The 15987-nt window shown below is 41.1% G+C and overlaps 1 pseudogene; it reads left to right on the forward strand.

The window, feature by feature from the left end:
• Positions 1–8641: 8641 nt before the first annotated feature.
• Positions 8642–10113, forward strand: LOC140500868 (probable E3 ubiquitin-protein ligase TRIML1 pseudogene; annotated as a pseudogene).
• The last annotated feature ends 5874 nt before the right edge of the window (positions 10114–15987 follow it).

Here is a 15987-nt window from a genome sequence, read left to right on the forward strand (position 1 = left end):
GAAGAGTCTAAAATGATAGTAGTGTGGACCGTCACTTTGTTAACATTGTAATATCCATGTAAAGTATAAACTGTATATGGAGTTCCTAAATAAGGAATTTGTGTTGGTGACAAATAATCTCTAGTGACTGGTTTTTAGGACAAATTTAAGATGTGAGTCCTGGTAAAATTTTTGATAAGTGAAACCTGCTATCTAACGTACAAGCCTCAGGGGACAATTGTGAAACCTGCTATCTAACATACAAGCCTCAGGGCACAATTGTGTCCTCAGCCTGGGATGGGATCCTTCTGGCTCAGTTTCCCCATTGTGTTCCTTTGAAAAAGAGTGTTTTCCCTTTTGTCTATTTCTGAGTCTGGTTATAAAGTGGAGATGATGTCATCTACGTGGCATGTTCCTATCATCAAAGCAGATCATTTAAAATGTAAGCACAATACAAGTACTGGAATCTTACTGTTTTCAATCATTTGGATAAATGGGTGCTCTGGTATAGTCTTGTGAAAGATAAAATCCCTGAAATAGAACACTCTTTGTGAATGTTATGGGAATAATTAGATAAAGAAAAGGAAACCAAAGTGTAAATTTGATGTTGTATCATTGTTCCACAGAAAAAGGCTGGGATTCAGGTTAACTGTAATGTAATTGGTGCGGACCCAAAGACACCAACGTGCTGGGTCCTGCTCAAATGAATTCAATCCAAGTCTTCTTTCAACCAAAGAGGGTCAAGGTTTGTTGAGATTTCTCAATATTGGGTGGACTTTTAGGGAATATGAGCATTTGTAATGCTAAAACAAGATGTATCTGACCCTACAGAGGGACTCTGGGGAAGGAGTCTGGGGTAGCCCCGAGTGGTCTGGGAGTTCCAGGAATGGTCTTGACGGGAGTGGTCAGTAACGTGGAGGTTTAGATTGATAGGGTATAGTGATAAGGGAAGTTTATGGGCCTCTAGAGAGCCAGTTCACGTGGGATAAGGTGAGGTTTTCCAGGGCCCTTTTAGACAAATGGGACTAAAACTCTTTTGGGTAAGGGACAAAGGCCCCAGCTTGGAATCAGGTCTTTACATATTACAAAGACCAATTGGGTAAATACTATTGACTGAATCAAGTTACTGAGACTAAATCAGAGACATCTTTAGTTTGGGAAAAGAATTTCTGTCTAAGCTTCCTAGAGGCAGGTAACTTCTGGAAATATTTGGCATTAATGAAAAAGTTAAATGTTTCTATTTTGATCTGAATTCATTTCATTAACATAAGTTGAAGTTAGTGTTTGAACTTATACGTGTAGCTCATTCTTTTAGAGTGAGCAGGGTTAGAAAGGAACAGAGTAGTTTAGGAAAGAGATGTAAATCTATTCGAGCAATAACTTATGTTTTAATGGTAAATTTGATTTTACGATTGTTACTTAATCAGGAACTAGAGCATGTATAGAAAGGCAAGTAAGTTATTTAAAGACTTGCTTCAAAAGATGTTCCTTAGCCAATGTGAAGTTAAAGTCAAAGCTGAGACTGATTATAGGAGCTTGCTATTTTAAGATTTTATAGGACTATTAACTGACTGTTTTTCTGAGTCTAACTGCAGGTGTGGATAGTAAGAGAGACTGTCTGAGCCACTGATCCATAATGTCAGTGAGGCTGTGAGATGCTGGTATGAACTGCAAAAAGGTGATCTCATGGGAAGGGTGGGAGAGTGCTGTTCAGCCTGGGCTGAGGTAGGCTTCTCCTAACTCAATTTCCCCACTAATCCCTGGCAGACTTTAAGCCTGGCTGAATGACAGTTGACAATCTACTCCTGCCTGTAGTTGACATGAAGTTAGGGAGATGTTGTTTCCCTGAAATGTCCCTATTCTTAGTGGCAATTTCCTATAATCAAAAGTTTTGTAAGTGTAATACCAGATCTATTAAACAATAGATTGTTGGTAGGGAAACATCTGAGTTTAAGTTCAAAAATTAAGCTATTAGGCTTAGGATTTTAGACCAACAACAATAAGTTAGGGTCCTTTAATTTTTAGTAGTGGTATGGAAACAATCAGGTCAAGGACCTGTGAGCTTAGCATACATAATTATTATTTTTGTCTCAGTTGGCAAATGTTAAAAGAAAAATGGTTTGTGGTCTACATTGTAAATGCTTTAAAAGAAACATCACATGACCAGAAGTTGGAATTGTTTTATGATGTGATATGTACTGTGTTAAAAATGATTACTTATCGTATTTATGTAAGTTCTGGAGCCTGATATTGACTTCTTAGTGAAAACTCATCTTCCCGATGTGGGAAATGAATAGTGAATTAATGTAAAATGTAAAAACTGGGTTCTAATGTGAATTTCTTAAACATGACAATTGGCCAAAGTTCCAATTTTGATTTTGTAAGAATGATAAGAGTATAAAGCTTAGGAATGGTAATCTAAAATTGTATCAAGGTCAGTTTTGTAGGAGAGTGGACATCTGGATTTCTATAAGAAGATAAAGGGAAGAAGATGTTGAGATGCTGTGCTAAAGATGGCTTGAATGAGCATCCAGGCCAGAAACTGCAACAACTGATGTTCCTCCCCAGATGGTTGCATGAGATAGAACCTCTGAATGGACAGTTCATTGATCTAACTTTGTATTTTGAATCTCTGTATTTGTACTTATGAAAGGGGACTACCTCCTTGTAATTTGTTAATGATCAACTTTGCTCCCTTTCCATATTCATATAAAGGGGTAATAGATGAAGGGAAGAATTCATAGGGGAAAGAATGTGAGCAAGTATTTATTGGATTTAGGTGTGGAAACAGAAATTTTAACAAAGAAGAAAAGGGGGGATTTTGTGGGAAGTAAGAAAGTTCTGTTGACCATACTCCTAGGTGATAAGTATTGTGACCTAGCATGAACTAGTTAGAGGTCAGAAACTAATGAACAGTCCCAAGGAGCTGTGTGAGGAAGAGCCTATCAGACAGGAGAACATGGAGTCACATGGCCGGGGGATGGTATCACGGGAGATTCAAAGCTAGGAAAACTACAAGAAACCCCATCTTTCTGCACGTGTTGTAGTCTTCCTGTAACCTTACTGGGGAGACTACCCAGCCATTCAGTTGGAATGGATGTAAAGATTAATAAAAGCTTTCCTGATCTCACAACAGGCATTGTTCTTTGTTTAAGAGGAGCATGTTTCTCATTGGTGGGGGCTTGTTAGATGGGCTCACTTCTAACACAGTCAAAAGGATACTGAATCTCTGACAACTGCCTTGCCCACAGGAGCTCAGAGAGAATGTAGTTGGATTCCAAGTCCAGGGCTAGAAGTCACAAAATTGTGACCAAAAAAAAATCTGCCTAAAAAAATCTACCTAAAACTTTCCTAAAGCAATGAAGGAGTGAACCTAGCAAGAAAGAAGCTTTTTATGACCCTAGAGAGAGTTACTCTAATCAAGGGATTACTACTGAATGTTAGAATTGGGAGAGCCCTAGAGACATTACGATTAAACATCTCAAGCTGTGCTCTGTCAGACATTAGTGCATTTAGATGGGGAAAGACATACATCGTTATTTTTACTGACCTTCTTCTTTTGTTTTCTTTTCTCTTATTTTTTCTCAATTACATACAAACAAAAAATTTAAACCTTTTTAAAAACATTTTTAAACATATTTTTTTCAACTTTTGAGTTCCAAATTCTTTCTCACTTCCTCTCACTGCTCTTTTAGAAGGTAAGCAATTGCATATAGATTATAATCAAGTAGTCAATCAAAATATGCCCATATGAGTCACACTGCGAAAGAAAAAGTAGACCCCAAAAGAATGTAAGAGGTTTTTTTTTTTTTAAAAGTGTGCCTGAATCTGCTTTAACACTCCATCAGTTCTTTCTCTCTAGGTGGATGGCATTTTGGATCCTAAGTCCTTCAATATTGTTTTGGATCATTGTATTGAGCCTCCTCTATTACAGGTTTAACCCTGGGATGTCATTACCCTACAATGGCACTCTGGCAGGAGCCAGTGCAGACATCCTTGACATCAGGAGAGCAACAGTACCCTGTTCCATCAAGATTATAGCTAAGGGAATTCAGATTTAAGGGAATACAGGGTCAACAATTTTCTCACAGCAACATAGATTTGGGCAGTTTGTAAGCAGCAAGGAGATTAACATCGACCTAACTTTAAGTAGGCAGCCAGGGGGCTCAGTGCACAGAGTGCTGGGCTTGCAATCAGGAAGACTCATCTTCTTGAGTTCAAATCTGACCTCAGACACCTAGTAGCTGTGTGATCCTGGGCAAGTCAATCAACCCTGTTTGCCTTAATTTCCTCCTCTGCAAAATGAGCTGGGGAAGGATAGGGCAAACTACTCCAGAATCTTTCCCAAGATAATCCCAAATGGAGTTATAAAATAACTGAGCAACCAGCAGAACAGTCCTTAAATAAGGAGGAAGAAATTGAAATATTTGACCCCTTTGTTAATTAGGTAGTGAAATGGGTGGGATCCTCAGTGGAATCCCACCCTTAAGCAGAATTCCTGGATAATTAAATCAGCAGAGAATCTGGCCATTGTTTTAGCTGCATTCTTGAGTTCACAACAATTTCACACAGTTCCAGAGAAGCTAGCAGTGGGAAGCGGGAACCGTGCCTGTGTTTGGGCCACTGAAAAATCCATGGGGGCGCTCTCATCCCCTACAAGTAAGATTCCTTTCTAACCTTTCTGATGCTAAAGATCGCAGACAAGCCCCCAAGAAATGTTAGAATTGAGCCCATCTAACAAGTCCCCAAAAGTGAGAAATTCCAACAGTGAGAAACATGGACAAAGAACAATACCTGTTGTGAAATCAGGAAAACTTTTATTAATCTTTATGTCCATTCCCCCTGAATGGACGAGTAGACTCCCCAGTAAGATTACAGGACCACTACAACATGTTCAGAAAGATGGGGCTTCTTATACTGTTTTCCAAACTTTGGATCTCCTGAAATACCTTCCCCTGGCCATGTGACTTTATGTTTTCTCTGGGAGGCTTGTCTTCAAACAGTTCCTTGAGCCTGTGCATTAGCTTCTGACTTCTAACCTGTCTATGCTAGGTCACAACTCTTATCATATAGGACTGTGGAAAACAGAATTTCCTTGTTTCCCACGGAGGCATACCATGAGGTCTCTGAGGGGCCTTCTACTTCTAGAAAGACAAGACATTATCCTGAGAACCAGGGTTTGTTGGTGTTTGGTGGCCTCGGGGCACGGGCAGTACAAAGTGGGCATGCTTTGTGTTCAAAATCAAGAGGCTGCCAGAAACACCTTGGATTCATTAGGCATTTTATTTTTAGTTAATGTTTGGTCATTACCTGTTCAGAAACCTTTTTACTCTTGCTAAATTTTTTCAGACTCCACAAGTGGTCAAGATCTACAATTGAAAACGTTGCTGCAGATCTCATGACTGAAGTAAACTTTACATCCAGAAAGAAGCTAACTCTGCCCTTTTTGGTTTTTGGCTCTGTCACCTAATTGCCCTGTATTAGGATTCTGATAACCTGCTTTCTGAAGGCCAGAAAATCTAAAATCCTCTGGTCCCTTTCTTTGGGTGTCCAATTCCTAGGTTGCTGGCAGCCTCGAATCCCCTTTCTGTTACTCAGTTGCTCCTATTCTGATCCTTCTGTCCAGCATTTCTCTTGCCAATATCTTTGGCTCTCCGTTGGAGGTAAAGGCCGTGAACACAGAGTCACTCTGGGCTTAGTGATCAATCATACATCCAGGCTGAGGTGCTTATTCTCCCACACGTCTCTGCTTTCAAGATGAACCATTCTTAGATGCTTGTACTCCTCTCAAAGAGAGTGTTTTACTTGGATCATAGACTTTAGACCTGGAACAACTTTAAAACTGTTTTACTCAAGGATTCTTTACCTTTTTGTGTCGTGGTCCCCTTCAGCAAACTGGTGAAGCCTATGGACCCAAGATCCAGTTAATGATTTTAAATAATTGAAGGAAATGCAAATGTTCTTTTAGCTGTTAGTGGAAATAAAGAAGCCTTGAAAAAAATCAAAGTTCACAAAACTCTTGAAATCTATTCAGTGACTCCATGGGGGTCTGGGACTCCAGGATAAGAACTCCTGGGTCAATCCAGTCCAGGAATTATAGTAAAAAAACAAAACAAAACTGAGGCTCTGACATCTGAGTGACTCGCCCACAGCAGTTCAGATAGAAAGCACTGAAGGTGGGATGTAAGCCCAGCCTTTTGACTCCAAGTTCAAGTCTGGAAGTCACAAAATTGTGACAAAAATATATGTACTTTACATTTTCCCAAAAGAATAAAGGATTTTCCCCAACAAGAAGGGGGTTTTCATGACCCTAGAGAGAGTTACTCAACTCAAGGGATTATGGAATATTAGAACTGGGAGAGACCCAGTGACATCATGATTAACCATCTCAAATTGTTCAGAGATTCGTGCACTTGGACAGGGGAAAAATACACTATTAGTTTTACTGACCTCTAATTCAATAACTTCAGTTATTTTAAAATTTCATCCCGAAAAAGAATCCCTAAGGTTTATGAGGTTACCAATGGGATCCATCCCCGGAAGACATTAGGAGACCCTCCCCAGATCCTACCAAGAACCTACTACCTTTCACTATCCTGCAACCTAGCACTTTCTTTTTCCTGTCCTCAGGGAACCCCTCTCCCCTCCTCTTTCCAATCAAAGATCATTATCACTTCTGGATAGAGAAGGATAAAATAGAATACAATAGCATCGTTGATTGCAGAAAGTTTTGCCAGAAACCACCTTAGAGATAGTCTAGTGGAGAGGTGGGGAACCTGCAGCCTCCAGAGCATAACATGTCTTCTAGGTCCTCTGGTGCAGCATTTTCATTGAGTCCAAGTTTGGCAGAACAAATCCTTCTATTGAGGGTATTTGCTGCGTGGAGATTTGATTCAGTCCAGGGGCTGCTCTTGAGGACCTAGAGGGCCCTACGTGGCCTCAAAGTGCCAGGTTCCCCACCTCTGCTCGAGTGCAAGGATTTCATTGAACAGAGAAGTCATTAGTACTAGGTGACACAATCAATAAGCAGCAGAATGTATCCTCATGAAGCCCAACTTCCTCTTTTTTGAACTTGACCTCCTCAGTCCAAAGCTCTTTTGTCCTGTGTTGTATGTTATATTTGGAGGTATGGTTTGATGGGATGAAATATTTTTTGAATACTTCATATAAATTAGATAGACATTATTCTCGTTGGCCTTTTAAAGAGTCTTCCTCTGCATAGCCCCTCCCTTGACTCCACCTCCAAAAGATGAGAACTCCTGTGTGCGGAGAAGGCTTCCAGGCTCTGCTCTGCATCTGAGTTCTCACCTTTCTTCTTCCTCTCTCTCTTTTTTTTTTTTTTAAAAATTAGTTAATTTATTTTAACTTTTCAACATTCACTTCCATAAGATATGTAGATTAAAATTTGCTCCCCCTCCCTCCTTTCCTCCTACCTCATAGGGTGTGAAATCTGATATAGGTTTTCCCCATACATTCATATGAAATATATTTTCACACTAATCATGTTGTAAAGAAGAATTCGATCCAATGGGAGAAGCACAAGAAACAAATAAAGCAACAACAAGAAACAGAGACCCAGTATTCTTCTTCCATCTGCGTTCAGACTCCAAAGTGCTTTCTCTAGATGTGGTAGCATTTTCCATCATGAGTCTATTGGAACTGCCTTAAATCCTGGCATTGCTGAGAAGCGTTAGATCTATCCAAGTCACACAAAGTGGCTGTTACTGCATGCAATATTCTCTTGGTTCTCACTTCAGTTCATAAAAGTCTTTCCAGGTTTTTCTGAAGTCAAGCTGCTCATCATTTCCTATAGTACTATAGTATTCCATCACATTTGGAGACCACAGCTTCTTCAGTCATTCCCCAATTGATTGGCATCACCACAATTTCCAATGCTTTACCAACACCAAAAGAACTGCCACAAATATTTTTATGCACGTGAGTCCTTTTCCCATTTGAATGATCTTTTTGGGATAAAGCCCTAGAAATGCTATTGATGGGTCAAAAGTTATGCACATTTTTATGACCCTTTGGGTATAGTTCTAACTTGGAACTGATTCTGAATTAAGTCAGTAGAATCAGGAGAGCATTGTACACAGAAACTGCCACATTGTGTTACTTTGATAGAACTGCCTCTTCTCCCCAATGCAAGGATCTAAGACATTTCCAAAAGATTCATGATGGAAAATGCTATCACATCCAGAGAAAGAACTTTGGAGTTTGAATGCAGATGGAAGAATACTATTTGCTCTTTTATGTTGTTGTTTTCTTTTGTTTGTTCTTTTTTGTGATTCCTCCCCTTGAAAGTAATGCTTCTTTACAATGTGAGTAATGTAAAAATTTGTTTAATATAAACGTATGGATAGAACCTATATCAGATTGCACACTATCTTGGGCAGGGTAAAGGGAGGGAGTTGGAGAAAAATGTAAACTCCAGATCTTACTGAAGTGAATGCTGAAAACTAAAAATTAATTAATTAATTCAACAAAATACAAGAAGAAAGGTGAGAACTCAGATGCAGAGCACAGACTGGAAGCCCTCTCCGCACACAGGAGTTCTCACCTTTTGGGGGTGGAGTCAAGAGAGGGGCTAAGCAGAGGAAGACTCCTTAAAAGGCCTCTACACCTCAGTGTCACTATCAGTTGCTGCCAAAGCTCTAGGGGAAGAGTTAGCATTCTCTGTCCTGTCTTGAGAGGAGTCTCAGAGAAGGAAGGAGTCAGAATCCTGAGAACATGGATGCAAGAGCCTTAATTGAAAATCTGAAGGCAGAGCTCACTTGCTCAATCTGCCTGGGCTACCTCACTGACCCAGTGACTGTCAAATGTGACCATAACTTTTGTACAGTGTGTCTTCTCCAGTGCAGGAAGGGAGCCAATGAAAACTTGACCTGCCCTGAATGCCGAGGAGTCATCAAAGAGAGTGACTTGGTGCCCAACAGGAACCTGCAGAAGCTATCCATCACGAGCAAAATGCTCAGACCTCATTTGCTGCAGGGCATGGTGAGCCTGACTACCTGTGATCAACACAGGGAAAAAGAGAAGTTCTTCTGTGAGGAAGACCAGAGAGTCCTCTGTGATTCCTGTTTATTAGCTCCAGAGCATAAGGATCACCAAGTGCTTCGCTTGGAAACAGCTGCTGGCAAGGGCAAGGACAAGCTCCAGGAGACTCGAATTGCCTTACAGCAAAAAGAAGAGGAATTTAAAAAGGCTTTAGGCAAAGTGATAGAAAGAGAGACCCTCCTTCAGGAGGATGAGGACACTCTGAAACACTCCATTCTTTCTGAATATGGGAAAATGCAAAAGTTCTTAGCTGATGAAGAATGTCGATATTTGCAAAGACTGAAGGAGGAATCCAGACACAATCGGGTCATGCTGAAAGAGAACAAGGCCAAGTTGTCCCAGCAAATCCAGAATCTGCAACAAATGACTTTAGAAGTAGACGAGAATTTGGAAAAGGTGCCCTTGGAAATGCTCCAGGACCTGCCACGTACTTTGAAAAGGAGTGAGGAGTTGATGCTTCCAGACCCAGAGCTTGCTTCCCCTGCCTGGCTCACCTTCTCCATCACAGGCTTGAGAGAAGTGCTCAGGAGTTTCCACAGGGATATAACTCTTGATCCTGAATCAGCCAATCCTTATCTCATTCTGTCCCGAGATCTGAAGAGTGTCCAGTATGGAAGCGTCCCTCAGAATCTGCCTGACAACAAAGAGCGATTTGACTGTGTTCTTGCTGTTTTGGGGGCCCAGACCTTCACTTCAGGCAGACACTATTGGGAAGTGCAGGTGGGAGATAAGACAGACTGGGAGTTGGGAATCTGTAAAGATTCAGTCAGCAGAAAGGGGAAGCTCTCTTGCTCCTCTGAGGATGTAAGGACCCTGATAGGCTTCACATCTGGAAATGGTTTCTTCCTCTGGAGTTCACAAACAGGCTTTCGGTCCAGCACGCCTTTTCCAAAAGTGGGCATATTTCTTGATTATGAAAAGGGACATGTAGCATTTTATGATGTCACAGACAGATCCCTTGTCTGCAGTCTGTACAACCTAGCCTTTGAAGGGCCTATTCGCCCTTACTTCTCTCCTTGCCATCCTAGTAAAGAAAGTAGCCCTGGATCGCTGATTATCTGCCCAGCTGAATAATTGAACGTACATGGAAGCTGTCAAGGATACTGATGGCTAAGGCTGACTCTGTATAAAAAATGACTGAACATGGCACTGCAAGTGAATGTCTTTACTGGAACTCATATTGATCAATAAAGTGATGTATGATTATAAAAACAAAGAGAATAAAGTCTATCTTATTTATTCTAAATAGCCCCCCAAAATCATCCCATCAAACCTTACCCCCTTAACAAAAGGATTTGTTCTGTCAAACTTGGACTCGGTTTAAAGGAGGCACCAGAGGAACTGGAAGACTTCGTGTGGCTTGGAGGCTGCTTGCTCTTCACCCCTGCACTAGAGGGTCACTAAGTTCCTTTCTGGCAAAACTTTCCCCAGTCAATGATGCTACTGTATTCTATACTATCTTATTCTATCCTTAAGTGATAGTGTTCTCTGATTTGAAAGATGTGGCCAGAGTGGTTTCCTGAGGATAAGAAAAAGAAAGTGTTGGGGGGCTAAATAGTGAAAAGCAGTTGGTTGTTGATAGGATCTGTTGAGGGGCTCCCGGTCTCTTCTGTGAATGGACTCCTTTGGGAGCCTTATAAACCCTATGGACTCATTTTCAGGATCAAGTTTTAAAATAACTGAAGTTATTCCATTTGAGGTCAATGAAACTAATGATATATATTTTTTCTACTATCTGAGAGCACAAATCTGCAACAGAGCCCAGCTTGAGATGTTTAATAATGTCTCTGTGTCTCTCTTGTTTCAAAAATTCCATAATCCTTGGAATTGAGTAACTCTCTCTGGGTCATAAAAGCCGCCTTCTTTCTGGGGACACTTATTTATTTCTTAGGAAAAATGTCAGGTAGATTTTTTTTTTGTTTCATTTTTGGGACTTCTGGAACTGAACTTGAAGTCAAAAGGCTGGGCTTACATGGCCTCTTCACTGCTTTCTATCTGAGCTACTTTGGGGAAGTCACTCAGTTGTCAGAGCCTGAGTATCCTTTTGACTACAATTCCAGGGCTGGATTAACCCAGGGGTTCTTAACCTGGAGTCCCAGATGCCCAGGGCGTCAATGAATGGATTTCAGGGTGTCTGTGAACTTGCATGTCTTTGAAGGCATCTTTATGTCCACTACGAGTTAGAAGAACATTTGCATCGCCTTCAATTATTTCAAAAATATTAACTGGATTTGGGGTCCATGTACTTCACCAGACAGCCAAATGGGACCAGGACACAAAAAAAGGGAAAGAATGCTTTAATAAAACAGTTTCTAAGGTTGTTCCAGGTTCAGTGTTTAAGATCCAAGTAAAACATTCTCCTAGAGGAGGGTAGAAGCATCTGAGAGTAGCTCATTTTGAAAGCAGGGATGTGGGGGAGAATGACCACCTCAGCCAGAATGTGTCATTGTTCATTGACCCCAGAGTGCTCTGACCTTTGAGAGAGAACCAATGGAATAAGCAAGAGGGATGATGGGCAGCAGGATGTGAAGGGGAGAAACTGAGTGAGTGCAAGGAAACTCAAGGTTGGCAACAACTTTGCAAATATCAATATTCTTTATCCCCTATGAACTGGAATGCTGGGTCACTGGTTGGGGGGACATTACATTTGGAGGGGAGCACTGCAGGGGAAGATGGTATCCTGGGATTTCCCAGGGTTGGGTCAGGACCAGGATCAAGGCCAGGACTAGACATTGAAAAGGCTGTGGTAAAGATAGCAGAAAAGGTTGTTATTAATGAAAAATATTTTGAATATTCTGTTTCCCCCCTAATGGAGCAGAGCTGCTATATCCTAGACTCTTTCCCTCTTTCCTCCAGACTCCTGTGCCTTGACGTTCAGACCTATGGGCAGAGGCACTAGGTTTGGTTTTTTTTTGAGACAGTTTCATGGTCTTGAGAAAAGAGAACTGAATTTGGAATCAGAGGTGCCAATCCAAACTTAGGTGCTTACTAAATGTATGACCATAGACAAGTCATTTCCCCTAAAGAGGGGGAAAAGAGGGTCCAAAAGGGCCTGAGTTTTCTCCCTCAAAAATGGAAAGTGATCTCTAAAATATCTCTCAGCTCTAAATGACTGTCCTATACTAAAAGACAGTCTGTCTTTGGCTATGTTCCTCTGTGGTTCCTGGTGTCCACATATCAGTCCCTTTCAGAGCACAAATGTTAACCTTTGAGACTACTGTACCCCCATCCCAAAGGGTAAGACACTATGCCCAGATCCATTGTGTTTTCCTCTCTAATCCAGCTGAAATGTTTTACTATCTCTTCCCTTTTCAGTGCCTTTGCCCCCTCCCTATACTTTGAGGAAGGTACAGGTTTCCTTAATGGATGCCCTAATCTGTGATCAGGAATTCAATCAGGGGACTGTTCCTGAATCTGAGAGGATCATCTTAGATAGCATGGTCTGTGCTGGTGAAACTGGCAAAGACTCTTGCCATATGGGAAACAGTTCCTTCTCCTACTTGTGCTCCCTTCTCTGATTCTAGATTGAACCTAGGGTTCCTGTTCTCTTGTGAATTCTCTGTTCCTTGGGCCATCCTCACAGACTTTCTCTTCTCTTCCAGGGTGACTTTGGTCAGTGATGTGCAGAACTCCTGACTCCAGGCTGGAATAGTGAGTTGAGAAGTTGACTGTGGTGCTCCCCATAGACCTGGAGTCTCTACTTTTGTCGTGACCTTTGTGGATTGGATGAACCAGTACATCAAGTGATCTTCTGCTCCAATTTCTCCTTCTTCTTCATCATATCATCAGTTTATTGATTCCAGCTTCCACTTCTGCTGGGAAACCAATCTAACTGTTCCTTAATCCTCCCCATCATGCTGGATTCATGCTACCTTCCCTGAAGTGTCTCTCCTCTGCCACTCTGAGTGCTGCAGGGTTCAGAGCAGAGAGCCCTGGGACTAGGAGTCAGGACACTTGGCTTCTGATGTGCTCTGTCACTGGCTCACTGTGTGACCTTGGTTGAGTTTCAGTTTCCCCCTCTGTAAGATATAATATTGTGGGGATGAAACTCTTCTGATTTACAGGGTTCCATGGTTTTGCTCCATGTAGACACTTGGATTATTTCAGGAGATGGTAGGTGGAGCAAAGAAGGAGAGAGGGAAAGAAGCTGGTTTACATGGCATTGCTTAAATTTTATTAAACTGTTTGTATCTCTTACTCTGGAATGAATGTGCTTTCTTTGGGCTGGTTCTGGTGAAGGGAGTGGTTGTTATATGAAAGGAATACAAAGTGATATGGACCTTTGGAAGGAAGTTAGTTACAGGGAAGCAAGTTTTAGGTTCATATGAGGGAAAAGACACTTCCTAATAATCAGTTGCATAGAAATGAACTGAGTCTACCCAGCAAAATTGAATATAATACTTCAGGGGAAAAACAGGTCATTCAGTGATATAGAAGACTTTCAAGCATTCTTGATGAAAAGACCAGAACTGAAGAGAAAATCTGAGAAAATGTAACACAAAAATCAAGAGAAGCATGAAAAGGTAAACAGGAAAGAAAAATCATAAAGGAGTTTCTAAAGTTGAAGTGTCTACATTCCTACATGGAAAGATAATATTTGTAACTCTTCAGACTTTTCTCAGCATTTGGGTAGGTAGAGGGATTATACACACACACACACACACACACACACACACAGAGCACGGGTTGAGTTGAATCAGAAGGGATGATATCTATAAAAAATAAAATTAAGGGGTGAGAGAGGAATATATTGGGAGGAGAAAGGGAGAAATGGAATGGGGCAAATTACCACTCATAAGAGATAAGAAAAATCTTTTTCAATGGAGGAGAAAAGGGAGGAGGTGAGAGGGGAAAAAATGAAACTTACTCTCTTCACATATGGCTTAAGGAGGGAATAACATGCTCACTAAATTTGGTATGAAAATCTATCTCACACTACAGGAAAGTAGGGGGGAAGGGGACAGGTGGACTGAGGGGGATGGTAGAAGGAGGGCAAATGGGAGAAGGGAGTAACTAGAAGTAAACACTTTTGGGAAAAGACAAGGTCAAATGAGAGAGCAGAGTAAAGGTGGGACAGGGTAGGATGGAGGGAAATATAGTTAGTCTTACACAACATGACTATTGTGGAAGTCTTTTGCAAAATGACACATATATAGCCTGTATTGAATTGCTTGCCTTCCCAGTAGGAATGGATGGGAGGGAGGAAGGGAGAGAAGTTGGAATTTGTAGTATTAGAAACGAATGTTGAGAATTGTTATTGCATATAATTGGGAAATAAGAAATACAAGTAATGGGGTATAAAAATTTATCTTGTCCTACAAGAAAAGAGAAGATGGGGATAAGGGAAGGGTGGGGTGTGATAGAAGGGAGGGCACATTGAGGGAAGGGGTAATCAGAATGCAAGATGTTATGGAGTGGGAGGAAGGGAGAGATAGGGAGAAAAATTGGAACTCAAAATTTTGTGGAAATGAATGTCATAATCTAAAAATAAACAAAAAAACAAAGAACCCCCCCTCCCCCCAAAAGAAATGAATTGGGTCTCTTTGGGAGGTACTAGGGGGATTATAGATTTAGAGATAGCAGAAATTTTAGACAATATCTTGTCCAACCCCCATACTTTACAGACAAGGTCAAGGGTGTGCCCAAAGTCACATATCTACTGAATGTCAGAGATAGGACTTTAACCCGTGTTTTGTTATATTCAGGTCTAACATATAGAATTATCCACTAAGAATAATTAATTGGAGGTCTTTGAGCCATGAATGGATGACTATGTGTCCTGGCCCCCATAGAAGAGATTCTTGCTCCCCACAGTGTTTGAATAAGATAACCTGAGAGAATAATGGTATTTGGTATAGGATTGAGATGTCTATGGCCATATACACTCCTTTCTCTTTGGTTGCCCAAGGCCTTAAGAGATAGGGGGCAGGTTCCTAAATGGGATATCAAAAGACCTGGATTCTACTCTTATCTCTACTACTAACTTTCTATGTTTCCTTCATCCCATTACCTCTCCTTTTGTGTTTTCTTATCTGTAAAATGGAATAATAGGCAATAGGGAACAGGTCTTTAAGAGCCTCTTTGGCTGTAACTATCCAAGACTCTGTGACTATATTTCCCAAGAGATATCCTAAGGGGTTTGGAGAGGCACAGCTTTGGGCCCACTGATTTCTGAGCTTAGTTAAATGGATTGTAAAGGAATGCCATGGACTCATTCTGGCTATGGTACTTACTACTTGTGTGACTTTGGGAAATTCTGTTCCCCAGAACAGAATGTTCATCTTCGCAAAACTCCCACTGCTTTGGGATTTGTCCATTGGGAATCTCAGGCCTAGGCACACTATCAGTAAATCAGGGAACCTTCTGCTTGCTGGAGTGCCTGTCCATATATAATTACCCCAGTAATTCTGCCTATATAGCTATGCAGTCTTCTAGGAAAGGGAATATTTTCTTTTCCACTAAAAAAGAGGGAGGAAGTGAAAAACCCTTTCACCTGCAATTAAAATTTCTCTTGTCCCCTCAAAAAATAAAATACAAACCACCTTTCTGAAAGTATTTGAAGTCTTTGCATCTCACCGGTCTATGCCATATAGCTCAGGAACTTTTGGGTAAAATCATTGACCTATTATTTTGTTCCCTGGTGGCAAGTAAGGAGGATGAACATCTGTGCTCCTCCTTATGGTTCAGGAGCTTCGGGCCTTCTCTCATCTGAAAAACCACCATGAACCATTCAATTCATGGTCCTCCTGTTTCTGAGAGAGATCCTAGTAGTGGTGGCAATGGTTTCCTGTTGCTAACTGCTTATCTGCCCACACACCAGGCCAGCCAAGATGTGGCCCATATAGATAGGGCTCTTTAAAAGATTTAATTAATTTGTTTGTTTTAATAAATCACTTCCATAAGTTTTAAATTTTCTCCCCCTGTCCCTCTCCCTGAGACCGCATGCAC

The sequence above is a fragment of the Notamacropus eugenii genome, chromosome 1 (genome assembly GCF_028372415.1).
Source record: "Notamacropus eugenii isolate mMacEug1 chromosome 1, mMacEug1.pri_v2, whole genome shotgun sequence".
Lineage (NCBI taxonomy): Eukaryota > Metazoa > Chordata > Mammalia > Diprotodontia > Macropodidae > Notamacropus > Notamacropus eugenii.